The 16067-nt window shown below is 45.1% G+C and overlaps 1 protein-coding gene across 6 annotated transcripts in view; it reads left to right on the forward strand.

The window, feature by feature from the left end:
• Positions 1 to 7794: 7794 nt before the first annotated feature.
• Positions 7795 to 16067, forward strand: part of HIVEP2 (HIVEP zinc finger 2) — a 195095-nt gene continuing 186822 nt past the window's right edge. For 2 of the 6 annotated variants that reach the window (XM_064360615.1, XM_064360616.1), the window contains exon 1: positions 8938 to 9185. The gene's annotated coding sequence lies outside the window, so the exon portion shown is untranslated. Of the gene's footprint in view, positions 7813 to 8556; positions 8738 to 8937; positions 9186 to 9865; positions 9889 to 10457; positions 10476 to 16067 lie in introns of those variants that run through there. The other 4 variants (XM_064360620.1, XM_064360617.1, XM_064360621.1 and 1 more) reach the window with 4 other exon arrangements.

Consider the following 16067-nt stretch of genomic DNA (forward strand, 5'->3'; position numbering starts at 1 on the left):
GATATATTTATATGGCACTAGAGAGACCTGGAGCATACCAGTTTGCCAGAACAGAAGGTACTGACATATTCATCGATATATACAAGAATGTCAATGGAAAATGACATACTGAGTAAGTATTCCTTTATTAAATATATTTTTTAAAAAGATACAAAACAAATAATTAAGGTTTCTAATACTGTTATACTCACCAGAATCACTGGGGGCAGTCTAATCTATATGTGGACTTTTCAAATAGCTGAATGTGAGTACAAAATATTTTAAAATGAATTTAATTTTCTCTTGTGCAAATCCTTCTAAACAGATCATGGATTTCTTCTTCCTCTTATACAAGGAAGTATTGAAATGACACACTAGTCTCTCTGTTGTTCGGCTTTATGAAGTTCATGGATGATTGCATGGGACTATTTCAGCAGTGACTCTGTTGTTACCCCAGTAACAGCTAAGTAAACTCAGCCTGCTTCGCATCTGCATAATTTTGGTATCTTCGGCCGGGCACAGTAGCTCACGCTTGTAATCCCAGCACTTTGGGAGGCAGAGGTGAGTGGATCATGAGATGTCAGCATTTCGAGATCAGCCTGACCAACATGGTGAAAACCCCTCTCTACTAAAAATACAAAATTAACCAGGCATGGTGGTGCACGCCTGTAATCCCAGCTACTCAGTAAGCTGAGGCAGGAGAATCGCTTGAACACAGGAGGTGGAGATTGTGTGAGCCGAGATTGAGCCACTGCACTCCAGCCTGGGAAGCACAGCAAGACTGTTTAAAAAAAAAAAAATTTTTTTTTGGTGTCTTCTTTGCTGAGAGCAGCCTCCTCTGGATCAGAAATAATATCCTCTCTTAGCACATTGTCTCTCTGATGCTCTCAACTTGCTGCATTATTTTACATACAATTTCTAACTAAGGGCTTGAATCACTGAACAAACTTAGTGATAACTACCTGACTTTTTTTGTTTTACTACCCTAAACTGAAGTTTCAAACCTATATGAAAGAGGGTAAAATCTACCAGATGTTAGATCAATAGATAGATTGGGAGTGTGTCAAATGTTCCTGGTCCCAGAATTTCTAAGAGTTTAAGGACTTAGGTACAATGAAAGACTTTACTGGTGAAATTCAAGAAAAATACATTTTTCCCAATGTGTTTTGACTGATAATGAGAAACAACTCTTCTCCTTTCTGAGCATACAGTGTGCCAAATTTTTATGACCTGTTCTTAAACCAAAATCACTATTCTCTGAAACCCACTACTATCCCTTGCCCATTTACTCCCATTTCTTTAACACTGGAAATTGATGTTTTACTTTAAGAAACCCCTGCAAGAGCATGGGAGGAATTTGGACTTAGTCTCTCTCTGCTATTTTTCTCTTTCACGCTTCCCTCTCTTCCTGCTCCCCTTCTCTGTGCCTGCTAGATTGTTAGGAGTTTCTATTTCTGAATCTTATGATTGAAAGGGAATCCCCTAGTTGATTGAATGAGGAAGTAGAGGCTAAGAGAGGGGACCCATGTCTCCTGCTAGGTCAGGATCAGGACTAGCACCTGTGCTCTGGGCTGACAGAGCCACCCACCTTCTGCCTAAAAAGCCCGGATCATCATGCCCGCTCCACAGGCCCTGAGCACAGGCATCCTCTGTTGCCAAAGACGTTGGCTTCTGCGTTTGCCTTTGTCTTCATCTTTTCACAACCTTCCCCTTCAATTTGTATCCTATTCCAAGTTGCCCTAGTGTGCCCCTGTCAGTCTGGTCCAAGTTTTGGATTTCTCTGTCTCACTCCCCCTCCAGACCTTCCTATATTATCTCCATTCTATGCTTTGTCAAGATAAATCAATTTGAGCACTAAGCTAGCTGTCACTCTGTAAGGCAATCTAATAAATTAATCTTTCATAAGAAGTTAATGACTGATTAAGAGCTTAGGATAAGAAGGGCTACCACTTGTAGTTAGCTTGTAAGTGAAGATTTCTACAGAGGCAAAGTCTTAACCCCGAGCAGTGACTTTAAGCGAAGGAATTTCAGCTCTAACCAATTTTGGAGTTGGGGGAGGGTGATGGAACAAAGCAGGATGGAGGATGACATTAATGTGGTGCTCTTAAATTGCTAACATAGTATCATAAGCCTACATTTCCCTACATCTAAGGTGGCAGTTCAGGGATTAGTAAAACAGGGTCTTACTGGCTGTTCCTTAATCTGATATTTGTTCATCTTTAAGGTTATCTGTGAGATATCATTGAGCTTCCTCAGAATAAAGGCCTGACTGGACATTCCTTGAGCGTTCTCTAGAATATAACAAGCATTTCACGAGCAGACTGGACTGATGAAATATGCCGTTTCCTTCCATAAACTATGGGCAGGGTTGGTCCTAAGCTAAACTAGAAAACCATCAAAGTTTGCTTCCATCTTGCTCAGCCCCACAGCTGACCTCTCCGTCCCCATGTGTCCTCTATGGATTCCTATATTCTGGGCCCCACTGTTCCCTCCTCTCCCTCCACCCTTCTTATCCTCAGGGCTGGATCATTCACAGGATCATTTCTTTCCTGACATATTTTTTTGCACAGAAGATATCTGGTTAAAATAAGAGCCACAAGAATATCTTTAAAGGAGAAAAACAGACCAACTTGTCATAAAGGATCATGTGAAACCTGAAGAATATAACAAACAGGGAAGAAGGGAGTTCTCAGCCAGCCAGCCCCCATTCAGTCTGAGGGACAAGGTGTAAAGGGATGCTTCTCAAACTTTAATGAGAATAGAAGTCACCTGGGGATCTTATTCACATGGAGTTTCCCAGGCTTTAATTTTGAGGATTCTGATTTTATAAATATAGGGGGTAGCCCAGGCTTTTAATTGAGCATTTTAAGAGATATTGCTACAAGTGTTCTTTGGAATATATTCTGAGCAACTCTGCAGTATAGGGTGACATTTGGTTAGTTGAATGTCTGCATGTTCTGTCTGCTTGTAAAACCCACAAGGATAAGCACTTTATCCTTCAACCCTAACAGATGTCATCTTGAATCACAGTATGGCTCTGGCTGATCAGTCATTCATTACCACTATCTCCCTCCACTCCTCATCCAAAGGATGTATAGTGGGATAAAAAGACTTGTCTACATTAGAATGATTGGACTTGTATCCTATTGAGAATTCAACAGACAGGCAGATTTTCCCTCCAAATTCTTTTCTTCAACTAATTTTTGAGGATCTATGTATTCTTAACATCATGTGAATCATGACACTGCTTAATTTTCCTCCATACACTAATTAAAGCAGATAAGTAGGAAGCAAGAGATCCATCAGAAAGGCAGTTCTAAGTCACTACGCTTTATTAAGACCTAAGGCTATATTCTATTTATTCTTCAGAATCCCATAGCAGGTAACCCCTTTAATGTCTTATTTATAGTACTATAAATTTGTCTGAGGGAATGGCATGCCAGTTAATTCATTTTGCACAAGTTTATTGGGGGGATTTATTACAGCGATTTATATAGAATTTATAGGGAATCAGACACATCATCTTGACTAAATCCCTAGTTTTAAAAAACAGGGAAGCCAAAGCCAAAAGAATTAAGGGATATAGTGGGTACTTTCCGCCCTCTGGTCTGCAAGATGCCTTTCTTTTGGGAACAGCTTTTTTTTTTTTTTTTTTTTTTTTTTTTTTTTTTTTTTTTTCCATGAGGACCTTCTCCTATCCAAGTCTAGTCCTGACCAATCAGATCACTCCACCCCAGCCCGGCAAGTGGTTCAGGTGCAATGACGTGACTAAGGCTGCCTTAGCTATCTGGAAAGAAGGTCTTTTCCTGCTGGGTTGCTTATCTAGGAAGAAGATAATCTGGGAATTCTGCCACCAACCTGCAGAATGTTTGCCTGAAGGGCAAAGTAAGCGGAGAAATTAGGAACAGAGATGGAGAAGGCTTTACGGGGTAATAATATTTGAGCCTCAGGATCTCACTATGTTGAAAATTAGTCCTTGACTGATAGTTATGTGAATCAATCAAATCCATTTTTCCTTAAAGTCATTTGAGTTGCAGATTTAAGGGAAAGTCTTGATTAGTAACATGAACATGCCTGGTTCTGGAAGCTTCATGTACAATGTCTCCTGGTACCCAGTTCTCCTGCCTGGGTATATCAGGCTCCATGCTCTGTGGCAGGAGGCCCTGTGCTTTAGCCTACATAAATAACAACTGCTTTACATGTTAAAAATGCAGAGTCCTGAGCCCTGCATTCAGATTCAGATTCCGTGGGACTGAGTGGTAAAGGCCCAAAACTTGCCTTTTAAGAAGCTTTTCTGGAGTCCTTATGATGGCCTGAGAAGTCTTCTGTTCACTGGCTGTCTCATTTTATTCTAGTCACACCATTACCATTGAAGTCTAAAAAAATTCCAGGTATTGGAACTGAACCTTGGCTGTTCCCCCTATCTGAAAAGCTCTGCCCTCCAGATATCTCCAGGTATTTCCTTCAAGCCATAGCAGAAATCTTCCTTTTCAACAAGTCTTACTCTGACGTCCCTATTTAATACAGCATCAGGACAACCCTCACCCCACCTATATCCTTTACCCTATTTTATGTTTTTCCCCAAATATTTCACCTTTCAAAGTCCTATATAATTTATTACTTACATTTATTGTCTATCCCGTTCTTCCTACAAATCTTCTCCTCCCATTGGAATGCAAGCTCCAAGAAAAGAGGGGTCTTTGATTTGTTCACTGATGTGTCTTAAGAATCTTCAGGAGGCCGGGCCCAGTGGCTCACGCCTATAATCCCAGCACTTTGGAAGGCCTAGGCGGGTGGATCACGAGGTCAATAGATCGAGACCATCCTGGTCAACATGGTGAAACCCCGTCTCTACTAAAAATACAAAAAAATTAGCTGGGCGTGGTGGCGCACGCCTGTAATCCCAGATACTTGGGAGGCTGAGGCAGGAGAATTGCTTGAACCCAGGAGGCGGAGGTTGCGGTGAGCCGAGATCGCGCCATTGCACTCCAGCCTGGGTAACAAGAGCGAAACTCCGTCTCAAAAAAAAAAAAAAAGAAAAAAAAAAATCTTCAGCACATAGCAGGCACTCAATAAATATTTTTTGAATGAAAGTAATTTCAGATCAAAGTGATTTTCTGACAACACTCTGAAAAATGCCATACAACCATGTAGCCATTAATTATTTTTCTTTCTTAATGTCTCAAAATGCAGATTACCAAATTTTCCTTTCCTTTGAAACTGAGAAGTGATAAGAAGGATGCATGATGAAAAGCAAATTCCTTCTTCCTTGCTGATGCTCCCTGTGGGTGCCAGGCTGGGGGAGCTGTGCCCTACCTAGCCTCATTTCCCGTAGAGCTTCTTAGAGCTGCATGTCCAGTTTTCTACCAATGCTAGTTTTGTCTTTGGGGGTTTTCTGAGAAGAGTTTTTCGATTACTCTATTGCCCTTACATGCAAGCAACTGGAAATTAACTAAATATGGATAGCATGTCTGGGATATAGATATAAAATATGGGTTATAAAGGAGATTCACTTGGAGGAGAAAAGCCATGCAGCCTTTTGGAGAAAAACCCCCAATCAGTAGGCCATTGGGACTGACCACAGGAACAACCAACCACAATAGACAACGCTTTCTATAAGTCCTATGTAGGTCAGGCTCTGGAGTGGCTGGTGCTGATTTGCCCGAGAGCTGCAGTGGCTTCCCCTCTACTCAGGAGGCTGAGGCAGGAGGATCGCTTGAACCTGAAAGGCAGAGGTTGCAGTGAACTAGGATTGTGCCACCACACTCCAGCCTGGGCAATGGAGCAAGACCCTGTCTCTCTCTGTGACACACACACAGACACACACACATACACACATACGATTCTTCCCAGCAGAGAGGATGTCACCTAGTTACACATATTCACAATATTTTTACTTTACTTCAACTCAATGCAAGCTATCTTCTTTCCATCTTCATGCCTCTGAAACAAAGTAATTATTTAAAATTTGTCAAATTTTGACTAAAACTGTTTTCAGGGATCCTCTTTGATGGTGGGATCTAATCATCAAAATGGATGTCTGTTATTTAAAAGTATTTTAAATAACTACCGAAGTATCTTAATATCCCCATTATTCTCTTTAATCTAGTCTTTTTCAGAGGTATTTAAGGTCTCAACTAACATTCATTCTAGTGAAGCAAAACGCTGCCTGCTAGTTGCCTTGCTTAGTTTCTGGGAGCTTGGGCAGCTGCTGTTGTGTTTGTTGAAGGGAAATTGGATTCTTAAAGAAACTGCTTAATTTTCTCTATTAAGCAATTAAATAAAATGGTCTCTGGGAGTATGTAGCAGGTGGGTTTGAAAGTGAAAAAAATTCAAAAAAATCACATTTTGCGTGTTAAATGGATGTTTAAAATGCAACTGCATACATTTAAAAGAAAATGATGTTGGGACAGTTTTTTAAATTAAAGGCTTCAAGTTAAGCCAAAAAAAGGCTGGATGTTAAAGAACCTATACAATGAAAGAAGAAGTTGCTTAAGTGGAAGTAGGCCCTGAATTTAAATGAGATCAACCTAAAAGAAGGACAAAGTGAAACTTATGCCAAATTGTTCAGATATTTCTCCTCTGAGAAAAAAAATCACTTAAAAAAATGTATTACCGCTTTATTTTGCAGAGTTGCTCTTCACGGCGGCGGCGGCGGCGGCGGCGGCGGTGGCGGCACTGTAGCCATTGCATGGGGACCACAAAAATACACTGATTGTAGGTCAGGATGAAAAACAAAACAAAACAAAAACGAAACCAGCAGCGCTGTTCTCGCAGGCATTTACGGGGCTGCCCTTCCTTTGTAATGCATTCATTTTTAATGAAAAGAGAAGGGGATATTTTATATGTCCTGACATTTGGTCCCTTTCCGAGAAATCTGAAACTCGAGACACAAAACATTCCGCAGTTGTTGGTGAAATACCTGGTTTAAAAGCAGAACCACAGTTATTGTCTTTGGCCCGGAATTCCAGAGACTCATTTCCACGCCTCCCCCGGAGTCACCTGCTCAGGGGGAACCCCGGCCAGAAAGCCGGGTCGCGCCAGGTCAAATCTTGCGCGTCTCTTGTTTACTCCGCCCCTGGCAGGGCGGCGGCGCTGCCAGGGGGTGGGGAGGACCGCTGGGGCCCGCGGCGCCCCGGGCGCTCGGCTGGGCTCCGTGGGGCGCGGGGGCTGGGGCGCCCAGGAGAGGCTGCGCGCCGTCTCCGCTCGGAGGGGAGACCACCCCGGGGAGGCGCTCCGGCCGCCGGCCGGGCCCCGCAGTCATTCGTCGCGCCTCAGCACCGTGGCGCCCTGGGAAACTCCCTCGAGGATGTACACCAGTCCACACAAACAGGGTAACGGCCCGACGGAGCCCCGGTGTCCCCCGGGTGTCGCCCGGCCGGGTAGGAAGCCCAGAGCTTCAGCTCCCACTCGCATGGGATTCCACCGCCCCCACTGCCCCCCGCCCCCCACCCCCCACCCCGGCCCCGCTCTCCCAGGGCTGGGTGATATTTCAACTTTGGTCCCTTCCGTGGAGAGGGAAGCGCACAGGCTGAAGGTGGCAGCTCCCCCCAGGGTTCCAGCGCGGCCCACCAGGAAACCGGCAGCTGCTCCACGCGCCGCTGCCCACACCTATTTGCATCCCCCAGCGAGGGCGGGCCGCGGTCGCGGAGCTGGGGGCTCCGGGGGCACCCTGGTGTGTGACTCCAGGGAAGGCCACCCGGGCGTTTCGAGCACTTGAAAAGTTCGCGCGCCCGCGAGGGCAGGGAAAGTGCTAGGGAAACACTGCAAAGCTCCAGAAACGCAGCCAGGAGCCACAGTCTGATTTTGCTTTTCTTGACCGATAACGTAATTGTGAGTAGAGGCAGCAGGGGCGTTGAGAGGCCGGGGATCCGGAGTACTTGGACCAAATCTAAGGACCCTACTAATTAGATAATTCCGTTCATCAGGAAGGCAGGCGATGATTCTCTGGGAAATGGGGAAGGGGTGGGGACGGAGGAGGTTTCCACATCCTTAAAGGAAATTCTCAGGCTCCCAGAGAAGCCCAAGTTTTTTTGCATGACAAGTAGAGACCGGCTCTCCGGGGAGTTCCCCGCTCCGACCGAGCGAGTGCGCGGCCGCGATCTCCCCGCCCCGAGCGGCAGCCGCGGGGCCAGGCCCTGCCCTCCCGACCGCCTTCCTCCCCCGTCGCCCCGCGCGCCGCGCATCCCTCCCTCGCTCGCTGGCTCCAGACTGGTTTTTCTGGTTCAGCCTCCCTCCCTGGGACACGCTGGGGGATCCGATGACGTCGCTGGCTGAGTCTCTCCCTCTTCCTCCCTCCCTCCCACTGCCTCTCCCCCCGTCCGCCCTCGCCGCGCACTCCTCCTAGTAACTTCTGTTCGGGGAGGCGCTGCCAGGAATAACCCGGTGCGTCCACAGCCCGGGAGGGGAGGCGGCCGCTGCGGCTCGCGCACGCAGACAGCTGCGGCCCGGGCCTCGCGGCTCCCGCCTGAGCCCCGCGGCCCCTGCCTCGGGCCCATCTCCGTACAGTGTCAGAAAAATAAATAAAGGCAAGAGGAGCCTGGGCTGGCGGTCGGGATTTCTTCCCTCCCTCCGCGCCCGCCCTCCCTCTGTCCTTAAGGAAATGCTACCAGACACCCCCCACCAGACACGCTCAGCCTTGGCGAGGAGCGGCCGCCGCGGCAGCGAGAGCAAGGGCACCAGGGGGGTTTCCTCCCCCTCCTCCTCTCCCTCCTCCTCCCCGTCCTCCTCCTCCTCCTCCTCAGCGGTGACTTTCCAGGTGAGCGGCCGCCGCGGCTGCGAGGATCCCCCTCGCCCTCTCGGGCTCGGGCCGCCGTGTCTCGCCCTCCTCCCGCCCCTGTCACCCGGCGGTGGCCGGGAGCTGACAGCCACCCGAGGGGCTCGCGGCCCGGAGGCGGGCGGCCGGCGGGAGGCGGGCTGGAGGTGAGGGGGTGGAGAGGAGGAGAGCGGGGCGCAGCCGAGCGCCGTCGCTCCCCGGAGGAGGGTCTCAAACATCTTCAGTGACTGTGGCACAAGTCTTTGCCAAGTTGTGTCCTGGACCTTGACGCTCCCCGGAGCCCGGAGCAACTTGGAGGGTCTCCTGGCTCGTTCACAGTGTTCCTCCACGTCTCGCCTGTGGGGTGCTGGGTGCAGCCTCGGGGTGCGCGGAGGGCGGACCGGCCACTGGGAGAGCGGAGCGGCGGGAATCTAGGTCCCTCCTCGGCTCGGTAAGTGGCCTGGGCGCTGGGTTTTTCCTGCCTCCTTCGGCGCTGGGAGCTTGTTTCACTTCACACTGGAATCGCCGCCGCCGAACTCTGTCCCCAGCTCCCCGGCGAGCGCCCCCAGCCCCTTCCTGGTGGCCGGAGGGTGAGGGTCGGAGGGGGCGGGGATGGGGAGACCGCGGGAGGGGGGTCGGGCGCGTGGGGAAATGCGGGGAATACCCTGGCCGCGGATCTATGCAGATGAGGGGAGGCTGCTTTGCGTAATGTCCTGGGGGGGAGGGGGCCGCGCGGGAGCGCTGGAGGCAGGAATGTGCCTGCTTACTAATGAGCGACGTGCACCGGCGCGCACGGCCCGGCCACCGCTGCGGCTGCGGCGGCCGGCGGCGGCCCGCTGTCAGGTAGCGGGGGAGGGGGCCGCGGCGCGCGGCGCGGGCGGGCGGCGCGAGGCCCGGGCCGCCGGCCTGCGGCCGAGCGAGCGCAGGGAAGGCGCTGGCTCCAGGCATTTCAGTGACTCCCTTTACCTCCCGGGCAAGGAAGGAAGGAAGGAGCGAAGGAAGGAAGCGAGGAAGGAGGGGACTGTCTCGATGGAAGGTTCAGGCGGAGGCGCCCTCGCCTTGCGGGTGCACCGGCCGCAGAGCGGCTCTGGCCGCTGCCGGCTGGACCCTGGCGCGTGGAGACTGGTGGGGCCGGTTTGCATGCGTGTTTGTCTGTGCGTCTGGCCGGGGATCGGGAAGGGACATGTGTGTTTGGGCTGTGCACTGTGGGGAGCTGGGTCTGCGCCTTTATGTCTGTTCCCTGAAGTGGGTGGAACGTTGGCCCGTTCCGGGAATGTTCCATGACGTGGTGCAGCCACAGGAAGGGGGTTAACGAGGGGCTCTGTGCCGCGGCGGCACTGCCGGCTGCTATCAAAGCAGATGTGCTGCTGCTGCTGCTCCTCCTCTTTCACCTCCTTTCACCCCCACCCCCCGCCTTTCCATTCTGTGCCTCTGGTACTGGTAGGGGTGAGACAGGAAAACATTGCTCTGGGTGTGTGTGTGTGTGTGTGCGCGCGCGCGCGCGTGTATGTGCGAGGGTGGGGGAGGGGGTGCTGATGTGCATGTGTGGGGTCTGTCGTATTTGGTGGGGGGTGGACTCCAGATCAGCCCTCCTACCCCAGCTGTTATCACACATCGGTGCGCTTTATACGCATGTGCCTCCCGCGTTCTGTCTCTCTTACATAACACATCCAGTGCAGCAGAGGACACGAGAAAATGCGACCCCAACCCTCCAAGCCCAAATTGGGTGAGGGGATAGAAGGTCAGGAAGCGTCCCTGGGTGTTGCCCTTCAAGGACCTGGTTCCCAGTGGGGGAAAGGAAGAAGGGAAGGAGGATTTCTTCAAGTGGCTCCTCTCATCTCTGACTTAAAAGCATCTAACTAAAAAGGACTGCAGGCACTAGTCTCCCTAACGGGAAAGCTTGTAACCTGCTATGCCAAAAGAACGGGGGCACTTTAACCTCGGGAGTACAGAGAAGAGAGCGGGTCCTTAACCAAGACGTTTGGAGGAGAGGAGCAATAATGTGTGGGCGGATAGGGGGTACTGGGGATGGCTTGGAGGAGACCGGAGGAATCTGTTGGTAATAGGTTTCACTGGAGGCCTTAGGACACCTGTAATGGTTTAGCATTCACATAGGAAGCTGTGTGTGCAACTGATATTGCAAAACCCTTATTCTCTGCAGTTATTTAGGCCTAAAATGATATAGAAAGGCTTGTTTCCTGTACTTTTATTATAATGGAAAATTTGAACTGATTTTTCTCCTTCCTTTTCTGCCATTTTTAAAATAACTCAATTTGCCTCCAAATGAATATTGGTACTTGCCCCGAACCTTAAGGGTAGACCTCGATAATTCCTAAGAGAACTGTGTTCTTCTAGCATACCCAGAGCCCTAGTCAAGGGCTATTGATTTTTCTCTTCAGTACAGTTGTTTCTTTTGTAGTGCATAATCAAGCCCAGAAATTACTTGAAATATTAATAAGATCCATTTTAATTAAATTTGCAATGATCTGTCCTCCCAGAAAAAGCCCATTTAACTTTATTAGAAACGTTTCCTCCAGTGATACAGTAATATTTGGTGATGTTTGTCCTTGAGCAAACCAAGTTATTTTAAATATTTACACATACAGATCACTTATGTTTGCTACATATGTAGCAAATGCCTCATTGCTTTTTCACCTTATAAGAGTGCCAAAAGCAGATTTTTAACAAAGTAGATTGTGGAATGAGTAGATTGGTTTGAATTTTAGGGTATAGGCCACATAGCTTGTCAGAACAGAAATGCCCTTTCTGTGAGTAAAGTGGGTATCATTTTCATTATTAAGAGAAAATTACCTGTGGAACCCTAAGGAGTCATGGTACTAGAAGACAACTGTACATTTTCATTGTGAGCTGAAAGGGATTTACCAGCATTTACTTGATGATAGTGTGTTTGTTTCAAGTGTCATAATCCCTTTTGACCACTAGGTTTGAAACATGCAGTATATTTCTTATATACAGAAAAATATTACATTACAATGATGAATCTTTTGAACATTGTCTGAGACAATTTCTTGCGTGGAGCTTAGGTAGGGCATAAAACAATTTGCTTATTGGCATCTGTATTTCTGCTACAGTGATTGTATTCTATGCGGCTATTAGAGATGGCTTATATTTATACAAGGATATTTAAGAATAAATTGATGTGTGATTGATTTGGGGACAATTTTAGGAATGGTGGTATATTAATGATCTTACAGATTTAAGCTCTAACTGATTTTTAATTGGTTAGATCCTTGTAGAGGTGTTTGGTAAAATACCGCTGAAGTACATAAAACATTTGTATATTGCTATTAAACATGGAATGTGAAAAATTTACTATGTGTATATCATCACATAGGAAAATAATGCTCTTTGATAACATTGAAAGCTTAACTAGCAGAATATTTTGATTGATCAGGCTCCTTTGCATGGGATGTGTTTGTGAATGTTCTTGTTACCATGAAAACAAAACAGAGGACATTATATATGGGGACGTTCCTTGTAGTATAGTGGTGCATGTGTCTGCTTGAATTTTTGGCACTTTGTCACTATTCAGAAAATCAGGTTAACTCTTTTTATGCTGATTTAATTTAAAATGAAAAATCTTACTCCAAAATTTGCCATTTTTTTCAAAGCAGGGCTCATTTTAACAGCAGCAATAACAAATAACTGTGTTGTACGGTGGTGTTAGGTTTCAGTTTTTGAATTATAACAAGTATGCTATTTGTATTGGGTTTCAGTTTTTAAATTATCAACAGTAATTAACTGAAGTCCATTTGAAAGCTTCACATAGGAAAAGTAGTTTTACAGAGTGATAGAAAATGTTAGTTGGCATGAGTGAAAGTATAACCCATTAGGATGTAAAGTAATGCAATAACTGATGTGGTAATTATTATCATAAGGGAAAAGTGAACTGGATGCATGGCTGAGGATCACACAGGCTGCTCATCTTCTATTTGTTAAAAATAAACACTGTTTTCACATTGTGGTATGTGATCAGCATCAGTAGAACTCTATACATTAGTTCTGTAGATGGAGAAAGGGTTGACAGTTTAAATATCTACTTGAAAATTTTAATGATATGCTTCCAATTCATATGTGAATGCATCATGAATTCATATTTTGGCTAAAACTTGGTATTTAACTGTTACAACTTTTAAAATGATGTTATACAAAGGAGCAGAGGAAGTTTCTAACTCAACTTAATGCAATTCAAGTTTCATAAGGAACTTCAGACCATCCAGAGTGTATGGATTTGCTTGAACCATTCAGGCATAGTCCTTATTAATATGCAGCTAAACTTTAGTGAATATTCAGGTGAGGTCTGTACTGTAAAACCTGTAGGATTTACAGTGTTTGAAGCTGTGGATGAGCCCAGAGGATGAAAGGAAAATAGGAAAACTTTATGAAAATAAAATCATGCTTATTTTAAAGTAATTGTATGAGAAATAATATTTTCTCTTTGTTCCTGGTGTTTGGTCACAATCAAAAGCATTGCTTTCTGATGATATTTATGGCAATGCTTATGAAAAAGAGGTTGTAAACCAGCATTTGTATCTATGAGCTGCCATAAACTAATTTGGGAAAATATTTTAGCACTTTATTATTGTATCACAACTCCGAAATCATCGTGCAAAAGAAGATAACAGCTTTCTTGGTCTGTGCAATCTTTGGCTTTTCTGAGATGGACCATGCATATCAACATTAGAGAGACACAGGCCTAAACTGGCTTCATGACTGCATTTAGAATAGAATCAGAACTGCCTGATAGTTGGGCTGAATTTGTGCTATCTTAATATACGCTCCCATTACTCATCATTTGAGGTATTATCTATGACATGTGCTCTGTTCTACAAGTGTCTATAACTTTAGATTTTCAACCAGCTTAAAATTGGAGGTCTAATTGTTTAGATCTATTTAAGAAAGAGCTTTGGAGAGAAGAAGAGATGAATATGATGTTTGCGTGCCTGAGGGTGATTCTGGGCAGAAAGCAGAGGGGGTCTGACTGGCCACTTCTCGGTCATAGGGTGATGGAAGTAAGTTCAGGAAGCACCGAGAGCCAACCTTTTTGACTTGTCACTCATGTATAATCTTAATCCTCTATCCAAAGTACTACGACTAGCACCCTATTATTGTTGGTCAATGCAATTCACTCTTTCAGTTGTTCAAGTATTTCCTGTAGATTAGACCTTGTGCTAGATACCCACGGTATAATAATGACCCAAACCACAGAAGGAGCTCCTTTCCAGAAGTTGAAAACAAGCCAGTGGGGCTGATAACAAGAGAAAGGTAATGTGGGGCCTTGAAGGAAGGTTGACCACAGGACTGATTATCCAACCTGGCACATGTGAGGACTGCTTTTGGCAAATCAGGACACATGCTGACCCTCAAATCACCATGTTATAGGCTGATCCATGGAAAGGCAGAGGCTTGAAGTTGGAAGAACCTTGTGCGTAAAACCTGTGTCTTCCCAGTGCTTCCACATCGGTTGTCTTGGAGCACCTGGAAATTTTTAATGACTCTATATGTAATGACTTCAGTTTGAAGGACTTACGTGTAGATTAACTATTATTATTTGCAGATTTTTTTTAATAACAAAGAATTTAAGTTCTAAAAATACTTATTTGGCACTCCAGTTAACAAAAAATAGCCAGCATCATTGATTCAATTAATAAATAACTACCAAGTCAGAAGTCTTTACAAGGTCTCTGTGTGAAGTAACCAATTAATCTTTGGAACCCTGTGTGAGCTGGATCTGTATGTTTTCAAACAACTAGCAAAGGACTGAAACATTCAATTCTCCCAATAATTTCTCCTCATGATTGAAAATATCAGGATCTTTGGAGAAATTTAGATCTGATTTCTTGCTTTCCATGTGATTAGGGGTCTGTGTGACATGTAAGTATGAAGCAAAAGAGTAGAAACAGGTTAGTGAAAGTCATTTTCCTTTATTTTGTCCACTGCATCATTTGATTACTTTTTTTTCTGTTTTATAATCTATGTAATGTAGGAAATTCAATTTAGGTGACCAAAAGAGTCTATTTTATGCAGTAGTTCCAAGCTTGGGCTCTGCAGTCAGACTGAGAGTCAGAATGAGTAACAGAGATAAAAGGATGATGATTTCCAACTTCAAACATTTTACAATCTAGAAGAGACATGGCTTATAGTAAACTTTATTAACACTTGCAATTGCGAGTAGAGCATAAATGGAAGCAGGATTTTTTCCTACTGGAAAGATTAGAGGGTTCTAATGGGACGAGGTAATTCTTTTTTTTACTGAGGGCCTTGAATGTTAAGTAGAATTTTGTTAAGTGAGGAAGGGAGGCAGGAGCTCCATATACTGTGACCTGGAATGGGAGGGGACAGGGATAGTACCAGGGAGAGGAGGAGTTGGGAGCCTGGAAAGGTACATAGGTCCAGATCTTGTGGCGCCTCAAAGACCTGCAGAGAAAGCTGGACATACTGAAGGTTTTTGAGCAGAGGAGTGATGCTATAAAGTGGGTGTTTCAGAAAGCTGATAAGGGCATATAAGATGAATATCTTGGTGGCAAGGAGACAGTTAGATTGCCAAAATATTCTAAAGAGAAGTAATGAAACTTGCCCCTATTGAATGATAATATGAATTCTTTTATCCTGTTAATTGATGTGTTTAAAAGTACCCTAGAAAATAATAAGTGACAAAAGTGATTAAAATATTTAAACATGGCTAGATGTGTATGACAGGCTGTCAGTTTGAACAACGTTAAAAGTATTGCATTTTATTTTAACCTAGTATAACATTTTTTTGTTCTAGAATACATTTATAAATATTAGTAGTGAAAGCTGACCATCAAACACCAACTTACAGACATGTTTATACTTAAAATTACAAGGTAATTATATTTTTAGGTATACATATATAAGGAATGGACCAATGATTCATTTCATGGTTAATTAGAATACTGCTTTTTAATTGATACTCAGCTATATCAAAATCATGACAATACTGGAAAGATAGTGTAGTGCAGAGTATTTGAAATGCAGTGTTTCGTTTGGCAAAGATTTATTTAATGGTTTCATTTTCTCTGTAAAAACAAGCCGGAGATCATCGAAGCTCTTATTATTTGCATTGTGGCATATTCTGTTGAGTTCAGAAGCCTAGGAAAAAGGGTGAGACTTTTGAAACTAGGGCAGTAGGTAAATGTAGACACACCTTCATTTCTGTTTAATTAGGGATCTGTCAATGTGCATACATGTACATGTATGCATGTATGCACACACACATATACAAATCATAGAGAACCATGTTTTGTGAGAGATAAAATTTTACTACTTAAATACAGCATGAATTTGCATC

The sequence above is a fragment of the Aotus nancymaae genome, unplaced genomic scaffold (genome assembly GCF_030222135.1).
Source record: "Aotus nancymaae isolate 86718 unplaced genomic scaffold, 86718_ANA_hifiasm-v0.15.2.pri h1tg000040l, whole genome shotgun sequence".
In the NCBI taxonomy this organism is placed as follows: Eukaryota; Metazoa; Chordata; class Mammalia; order Primates; family Aotidae; genus Aotus; species Aotus nancymaae.